The sequence below is a fragment of the Ictalurus punctatus genome, chromosome 28, assembly GCF_001660625.3.
Source record: "Ictalurus punctatus breed USDA103 chromosome 28, Coco_2.0, whole genome shotgun sequence".
Lineage (NCBI taxonomy): Eukaryota > Metazoa > Chordata > Actinopteri > Siluriformes > Ictaluridae > Ictalurus > Ictalurus punctatus.
In genome coordinates, this window is record NC_030443.2 from 4,650,821 (window position 1) to 4,660,669 (window position 9,849).

The 9,849-nt window shown below is 39.2% G+C and overlaps 1 long non-coding RNA gene across 1 annotated transcript; it reads left to right on the plus strand.

The window, feature by feature from the left end:
* The first annotated feature begins 744 nt into the window (after positions 1–744).
* On the plus strand, positions 745–2,271 carry LOC108259790 (uncharacterized). Its single transcript, XR_001811002.3, has 4 exons — positions 745–1,098; positions 1,293–1,570; positions 1,728–1,923; positions 2,052–2,271. It is a non-coding gene; the product is annotated as an uncharacterized LOC108259790 (long non-coding RNA).
* Positions 2,272–9,849: the final 7,578 nt, after the last annotated feature.

A 9,849-nucleotide genomic window follows, 5' to 3' on the forward strand; every position in this document is an offset into this window, starting at 1 on the left:
TGCAAAAACTGGATCCGCGCTCCATATTTCAGGCTTTTGCATGAGACCATATGCTTCTGCACCTGGACAGCTCTTTTTTTATAAAAAACTTGCACAATTTACAGGGGCAAATAAAAAAATCGCAATGTTCAAATCCAGAAGCATGTACAGCATTATCATTGGCACTGAATTATCACGCCTGACTGCTCGGATATCTCCATAACATACAACCTGGCATAACCCTCTTCATTCAATCAACATTACTTTCTATGTAGGGTGGAGAGCGGGGTAAGCTGCCAAGTGAGCATGTTGTCTAATACTTCCAATGCTAAAGAATCAGAAGGTGTATATTCATTTTATATAACAGCAGTTCTAGCTGTAACGTAAATGACAGCTTTATACTACAGTTCTTCTCGATTGCTTAAACACTATAACCAGGCTTTTCAATGAAAAATTTCAAAACCATAACTCCATTTATCAAAAAGCACACCCATTTCCCTAAACTATAAACACTATTCCACTGTTTTGACACATGAGTCAGCTTTGTTGAACTGCCACTGCAAAACTATATTCATAAATCCCTTCATTTCTCATTGCCTACACCATGTGGTCATTTAGAAAGCACTAGCATTCAATATCATTCACTCAATTCAGCACAGCTTCAGCTCAATTAGCACACAATTACCCAGGTGGAAACACTAAGAGTCAAAATTGATCAATTTATAGATAGATAAAAGGGTCCGAGTCAGTTCATTCAGGTTTTTTGAACAATGGATCCAGAGAGATGTGAAGGAAGAGGTTGAGGACACTGGAGAGGAGGAGGAAGAGCAGTAGGGAGTTGAGGAAGAGGTGAAGAAAGAGGAAGAGTAGGAGGAGGAGGAGGAGGGGTAGGTAGAGGAGGAGGGGTAGGTAGAGGAGGAAGAGGAAATGGAGATGGAGGAGGAGACAACGATGAGGAAGGGCAAGGAGACAAGCAGTCACACATGAAATTCATGCCACTCTAGTTGGCCATGTGCTTGCGCATGGTATGACTATGAGGGAGGCTGAGCAATGAGTACAACCAAACCTGAGTCGCTTCACCGTCACCTCAATCATAAGAACCTTCAGGAAGGAAAACCGGTAGGTGTACTTCAGCCATATCTTTTGAGTGCTGTACCCTGTGCTGTTACAACACGTACATGTACTGTTGCTGTTGCACTTACTACTGTAATAAAAAGAAATGCATCAAATTGCCTCATGTACAGTCTGAGTTTCTGTATGCTTCCATTTAGTAAAAAAAGATGTTACAGTAATCAGTACTTCTATTTTTGTAGGACACAGAGATGACCAAGTGGTGGAGGAAGGCTAAAGCTTGTGTCAGAGGAGCAAGAGAGGGAGCTGGTAAATATGGTCATTGCCAACAACGTCATCGGCCTGTGAGAGATTGAAAGGAGAGTGATTGAAGACAATCACCAATTTCGAGGAATAAATGCCATCAGCCTCTACACAATTGATCGCATCCTCCGAAAGCACAGGTTCCAGATTGAACACGTCTACTGTATCCCTTTCAAACGAACTCTGAGTGAACGACTAACTTCTGGAATATGTTCAAGTATGAGTTTTTATATTCTATGAAGTATTGTGTACCGTCACAGTATAGCAGTACAGCAGTTTATACTGTAGCACAAGGTACATATCTGCCATTTGTGCCCTTTTGAACTGTGTTTTAGTGTAGTCATTTACTCTACTGTGTTTCATGTGCTTTTCAGAGATTCTTGACCAAAAGAAGGATGAAGGGGGAAGAACATAATTGGCCATCGGGCTATTCTTCATGTCCCTGGCCAGCAATAAGAGAACATCACCATGTGCACAGCCATCAGCCAAGAGGGGTACTCCACTGCCATGCCATTCTTGGACCCCATAACACTATGCTCCTCCTTGGTTTCCTTGATTGTCTAAGAGAGTGTGAGTTCCTGAGGTTTTCCAACATCTTTCTGCCTGCATACTCTCCCTTTCTAAACCCGATAGAGATTTTTTTCGACATGGTGGTGGAAAGTGTATGACAACCTCACATCTGTGTTCATCTTTTCCAGGCCATGGAAGAAGCCTGCCTAGACATTTCAGTGGATGCATGCCAGGGGTGGGTCAGGCATGCAAGAGGATTTTACCCTTGCTGCCTGGCTAGGGCCAATATAGCCTGTGATGCTGAGATTCTCTTGCCTGTACCAGACCAAAGATGGGATGCTGGGGCAGAATAATTTTTTTGTTTGGTGTACTGTACAGTACCTTAAGGAATAAAAAATGTAGACATTTGTTGTCTTGTCGTGTGTGTGTGATTAGGAGATATTTATGTACAGTAACACTTATGGAAGGAGTCTCCAGTGTCAGCACTATGTTTCAGTCAGTAACAAAATCAATATTTACAATGACTTGTGGTGTTATGTGCTGAATACACATGTGTGACGATGCAATATGATACTGTCACAAGTGAACAGCCTCTTTCACACAACTGTCTATAAAATATAAGATATGAACTTACTATAAATACAAAATATGTCCCTGAGACTTCATTCAGTATGAGGTTTATCCCGTTGTAATGTATCATGCCCATCATAACATCATAAAAGGGATTAAACAGTGAAGCCAAAATTAGGCCCTCTAGTGGTTGGCTGAAGTACAATTTTAACTCCACCCATTCCCATGTAAAGGTATGTTCACACATACAATGACTCCCAGTGACAAAGCAACTGGAGCCATCCATTGTCAATGACAGCTAGTGACTTCTGGCAACATGAGCAACAGCCATTTTGGTGCAACTTGGTGCAGCAGCTACCAACGGGAGTGAAGACAGTAGAGCGCTCATGATCTGTGATGTAAATTTCATGCACAAATGCTGTCCCTCCAGAATGTTTAATTTTAGGGGCAAGAAAACTGGTTTGTTGTCAAAAGTGGAATGCTAGTTGTGCCACCCACTGATAAATGTTGCTATGCCAACTAGTAGTAGGAAAGCCTACTGGTGACATCACAGTACAGCGACAAGCCAAATTTATATTTTAAATTACATCTCCACAGATTAATTTCGAGGAATAGTGTTCTGTCATTTTTACAAGTTGAGTTGCCCTTGAAATCCCCCCACCCCAATATTTTTACTTGCAGTAAATGCATTTCATAGGCGTAATATAACGATAATTAAATGCCTGTAGTTGATGAGGTGATGACAGTTTTGGTGTGGGCTGATGGACAGCTAGAAATGACAGCCTAACCTCATGAATGCTTATGCACTTTCCAAAGCTCTTCCTGAGATGATAGCAAACTTCATCTGTCATCTTTCCAAGCTCTGTGAAGATTTACAGAGTTGACAACTTTGACAGTTCTTTAGCAAAGCCATGTGTTGTTCTGCTGTAAACTATTCTAACAGACACTCAGCAAGGAATTCTTTGCAGTTTTTTTTTTTTCTGGAATGTGGCTCATTTTGATGCTTAAGCTAGCACATTCACTAGCTACCTAGCTGCTAGATAATAAACCCCTTGAAAGGAAGATGAAATACTTGCCCACTAGCTAGATATCACAATATGAATTTAGTTTGGATATTAAACGGTTTGGATTTTATACCTTTGTAAACATATTCAACCAAAAGAATGAGCAGAGCATAAAAGAGCACACTTCAAAACCATTCAGATGGGTGACTTGCAGGAGTCAGCGCTAGATGAAAATCATGGAGATCAGAGATTTTTTTTTTTTTCTCAGAAAATGTGTTGAATTGAGTTGAAATGTTGACTGCTGTTTTTCAGTTTGTACATTACATTACTTATACTTTAAATGTCTTTGATTGCATGATGGATTAGCTAGCTAGAATATGGCAACACATTCAGTCATGGCTCAAAGCTCTAAAATGTTTTCCAGACTGTGCTAAAAATCAGTGCACTCCTGCAAATTATGCAACCACAAGTAACCAACATGTTTCACATATTAATTAATTACACTGGCTCCACTTTTCACCTAATGTGCAAACTTGATCAAGATGCCGACTTTCAATTCAACGAAAATTTAGGCTTCAAATGGGAATCAGCGGCGCCGTGTAGAGAAGACATACAACAAAACAAAAGAATTTAATAGAATTTGAACCAGTGCCTTCATATTATAATTGGACCTGTAATATTTAGACCAGCTGTCTTGGTAAAGAAACACCTGAAAAGCGTATTAGGTTGTTTGTATGAGCAGTTGTACCTACATCTTGTTGTGCCTCCCAAGAAGAAAAAAAAGACTTAAAGTAATTTTCTTAAACCATTACTCAGCCTGACAAAAGCCAGAGAAGCCAGTTCTTTCTGGCAGATCAACCCTGTGTGGAGAAGTCAAGTTGAAAGATTTTTTTTTTTTTTTTTTTTTTTTTTTTTACCTCGCCTAGAGAAAGAAGGGCAAGAATCATTTAAAAGAAAAAAATCAAAGGGTGAATCAAAAGCGGGTGGGATTTCTGTGGCTGGCTGTGTATTATTTTCTCATACGCTGGGAATGGAATGGCTTGTCCGGGCCATTTGATCGTGTGGGCAGAGAGCTTTACGCACAGCTTTTCACAGGCCTTTCATGCTGAGCAAATGTTTATTTCTTCCTCATACCTCATTTGGATGCATCGAAAATACCAAGTCATGAATAGCGTGATGCTGATTTGCTCTTGGAATAAAAGTGAAGCCATTTATGCAGATATATAGGCATGGAGTATGTAGATGGCAGAGGTGGATGCATTCTCTAAATATGAAACAAAAATAAATGACTAAGTTAGAGTTGGAAGTTTGGCATTTAGAAACCATCTGTTCCAAATTTGGAGGCAAGATCTAACGATTTACCGCCTCATTGAATCTATTTATTATTTATGAAAGGCAACAGTTCATAAAAAAAACAAGTTCTAGTGGCCTCTCTGTTGCTTATTCATGTTTATAACATTACAAAATTAAAAATGGCAAAAATGTACTCCAATCGTGTTGCAGCTTCATATTTTTATACACATTTGTCAACTACGTAAAGGTTTTTTTTATTATTTAATCCTTTTGTGAAAAACACACTCATTATAAATCATTATAATCATTATAAATCATTATAACTATGCTTATAATTCTTTGTAAGTTGGTAATGATTCCTAATAACTTCTAGCAATAATGCCTCATAAAGCTCTAATAGTTCATAATTCCTTAGTAACTTAAAATCTAAATCGTACTCTGAATCATGATCAAGAGTCACGATTCATTACAATTCCATGTGCTGCACTTTATAATTAATAATGACTCCTGCATAATTATTAAGCAAGTGTTATATTTATCACCAATCATAAAAACATTAGCGGCATTTAAAATGTCCACATTAAACAGCAAAATGGGGGAAAATGTGATCTCAATGGCATGGTTGATGGTGTCAGATGGGGTGGTTTGAGTATTTTAGAAACTGCTGATCTCCTGGGATTTTCACACACAGCAGTCTAGAGTAGTATAGTACGAAATATAGTATAGTATAGTATGAATAGTACAAAAAAAGCAAAAAGCAACAGTTCTGCATGATTGTTAATGAGAGAGTTCAGAGGAGAATGGCCAGTCTGGTTTGAGCTGACAGGAAGGCTACAGTAACACAAATAACTACTCTTTACAACCATGGTGAACAGAAAAGCATCTTAGAATGCACAAAATGAATGTGCTATAACAGCAAGATTTTGATTGGAGATTTTGATTTGATTAAGTGCAATGAGCAGGAGTACATGTGATCTTATTAAAGGGACTTAGTTCTATCCGTCCAGCTTTTCCATACCACTTATCCTACCCAGGGTCACGGGGAGCCTGGAGCCTATATCAGCAAGCTCGGCACACCAGGCAGGGGACACCATGGATGGGATGCCAACCCACTGACGGGCACAAACGCACACACATTCACTCACTACGGGCAATTTTGGAAATGCCTACAATGCATGTCTTTGGACTGGGGAGGAAACTGGAGTATCAGGAGGAAACCCTCAAAGCATGGGAGGAATATGCAAACTCCCCACACACAGGGCAGAGATGGAATTTGAACCTAGAATCCCAGAGGTGCGAAGCAAAAGTGTTGAGAAATGGCGCTTCAATGCCTTTCTTATAGAGGGTATGCATTGACATCACTTTCCTGCTGGACTGAGTGGCAAAACATCCAGCAAAATGTCTGGTTTTAATAGGGGAAGCTGCGAAAATGCTAATATAACTAAGATTATCAGCTTAAATTAAAGGCAGTTGGACTCAACAGTGACCCTTACAATTTGACCAAGAACCTGTGGTCCATGAGCACTGGATAGTGGTCCAGAAATCGGTTTTCCAGACATTTATATGTACCTGATTTCGAGGCTGGGGAAATACACTAAGCAAAGCCTGAAGGCATACAAAAGCCTTGGTCCTACTTCACGGTGTGATTTGTTAGATAAATTAAAGTGACAAGAACACCAATAAACATTCTGGTTGTATGTGGGCAGGTATTTTTATTTTATTATATAATTTTATCTGGTAATCTGTAAGCTAGCTAGTCCTAGTTTGTTTGTAGCTATGACTTACTAACGTTATATATTTGTAAAGGTAAAACACAGTCAGAGAATGAATGAGCCCCCATTATTCATCAATGGAAATATGTAGCAAATTATTCATCATTGTACAACATGAATACCACGTGCCGAAAGAACTTACACTTACACTGCTCGACTTAGTAAAAAAGGACTGAATGTTTTTTGGCACTCTGTAAAAATGATAGCTTAGAATTCTTGTTGAATCTGTTAGCACAGTCGATCACACAACATCTTTTTCCCATTTTTTCTGTGTTTTCACGGAATTCACACTGTACACTAATGCTGCCACTCAGTCTTTTTTGCCTTTCAGTGGGCGGGACTGTGGTGAGGTCCGGCTACCGTGATGTCACGTGCATACCCTCTATACTGCAAGGTACTATATGGCTAAATGGGTACCACACACACACACACACATTGTCATATCACAGCAAACCAGTGACTACATTTCCCATACTGCACTACCACCTACAAACATGGCCACCATGGACTGCAATTCCCAGAACACTCACACACACACACAGAACACTCACACTCATTCTAATCACGCACACCTGCATCCAATTCACAGCACTAGCAATCACGCTATATAAGAAACTTTTCGAACACTATGACCTCATGAAGTATTACGCTCAGTTGCCTAATTTCTGTCGTATTTCCAAGCCTCATTGTGTTTGCTTTTCTGATCATGGACTTTGTTTACCCTGTTGACCTTGGTTCTCTGTTCTGCCTAGTTTAGCCTGTTTGCCAGATCATTTGACCCTAGCCTGCCTTGGACTTTGTTTTCTGCCTGACCCTTTGTACTTCGTATTGTTTGATTAAACTGCCATACCTGCACTTGCTTCCGTCTCAGCCTCCATTACGTGACACACATGTACATCAAAATTTCAATATTGTATTGTTCTTACTATTCAATATCCAGTTTGGTTAGAGAAAAGAAAACTATTATGAATACGGATTTTCAAACAAATCTTGACGTTTTAAACATGTGTGTTTTGCTTTGTTTGCTGTGATAACATGAACAACTCCGATCCCTGTTCAGTGGACGGCAAACAATACACTTGCCTATTCTTATTTTGCTTTGGTTTTTACTTTTTTTTTTGTTATTCTTCTTTTCTTTCTTAGCCATCATGGAAGTACAGGGGTTATTTCTTGGATCTTGATTTTAGTAATTCCTCCCTTTCATAAAAAAGAAGATGTAGAGTCTTGTGTAGGTATTATTGATCTGTGTTTACTCTGCAGCTCAAACGGCAAAATTGTTTGTGGCATGATCTATGTTCCATACTATTGTATGTTGGGGAAAAAATCGTCTTTTGTGTTCTTGCATCTGGCAGCTCACAAAGGTGGCAACAAACCAAAGGTTTTCACGTCACCTTTTGCAACATTTGAAGTGCAAGGCAGTAGTTATCGGAAAAGCCTTTGCATTTTGAAAAAAAAAAAAGAAAAAAACTTCCAAGAAAGTAAGGCATCGAAAAAGTGAGGTGCTTTGAAACATCTCAACATTCTACTTGGAAGTCACACTTTACAGGCGTTAATCCTGAGATACAGAGGCATATTCGAAGCAGCATACTGATATGGCCTGAATCCTCCAAATGTCACCATTAGCTTCTTTGATTGACAGATAAAAGAAATATCAGAACCAAAATATCATCGGCTGTCCCATGCCTAGAAGCACATGAGCACAGTAAGCGTTTGGCTAATGGCCGTCCAGGCGTTGATGCCATCAATGAGCATGAATTGTTTATAGAAATGGCTCCCAATTCCATCTCATCTCATTTCTGGCTTTGTGCCTGCATCTGTCCAGCTCGTGTATGCATTTGGACCTGGAGGGCCAATATAAAACAAACAAAAAAAAACAGATTGGATGAAGATGTTTCTTACTATATAGAGACACAAAACACAAACACACATCACAGATGGATGCTACTTGACTGAGCAGAGTGATGAATCAGATTCATTGGAGCACGGATCACCCAGAGGGCTTAGCATTAATATTCTCTCCACCTCTCACTCATGGCTATGTACAGTAAATAATGCATCAGTGGTGATATGGAATAAGCAAAAGTCTATTAATAAATTATATTAATGATTCACTGAAATGGCAAGTACCACGGCGCTGTTGAATTCTCAATTCTGATTGGTCAGAAGGTGATGATTAATTTTCTATACCAGCAGCTCTGACAGTTGTTCCAGCTGCAAGTCAAATCAAGGGTTTATATTTATGCACTCAATTCTATAATAACCACTTACACGGGGAATTATGATGGATTCTCCACATAAATGAATGAAAATAATTGTGTAATTAGTGATATGGTGATGTTTTCTTTAAGGAGATGTTTATATTTATTTATGGAAAGAGTCTCCAGTGTCAGTGCTTTTAAAAAAAATTGCAAATTGCTGTGTTTTAAGAGAGTAAACCACTTCAGGATGTGCTGTTGTATGAAAATAATCCACTCTCAGGTAGTAAGAGTAACTCCACTTTGTGTTGGGCTGCAAGACACTACCCTGTTGTTGATTATTTTCCTAAAACTCATCTTTTCTTAGTGGGCCAAGCAGCAAAAAAGTATAAAGTTTCTTATTAAAATGATGAGAAAGGTCTGAGGAGAATGGCCAGACTGGTTCTACTGTAACTGAAATTATTGGGGTTATTGAGGTTGCACGGTGGTACAGCTTTGCCTTTTGAAATATATATTACATATTTTCTTAATGCATCAATATCAATATTAATATGTAATTAATAACCAGTATAATATACCGGTTAATAACCAGTACTGTACAATAACCAGTACTGAGTACAGTATAATAACCAGTATTGAGTGCCTACAAGCCAAGGTTGACTTCAAGAGCAAATTCACCAAGATTTTAACAAAACGTAATTTATGAATGGAACTATGGATCTGTGAGACCAAAGGATGACAATCATTACGGTCTAAATAGGATGATAACCTTCGTTCCACCTTTCCTTGAGAGCTTATGTAAACAAAGTCATGCCCATGACCCCAGAGGCGGGACTTTAAACGCGGGTTGAACTTCCGGCTCATCCTCTTACCTTGAATGCCCCAGTGTTCCGAGCAACAAGGATAGTGATGCCAACAAGGATAGTCATCTTTCAGTCTCACAGATCCATTCTATACATTCATAACTTACCATCCGTTTCGACCTCACTCTGACCGTCACTACGGTCTAAATAGGATGAGTCATTTCAAAAGAGTCGTGAGGAACCGAAATATCTACATGATCAGAACCTCTCTGGGCAACAGATATCAGAACTGCATTGCTTACAGGTATTGCACAGGTCACGTCAGCTCTGTAAAATTTTGTAAATGTAC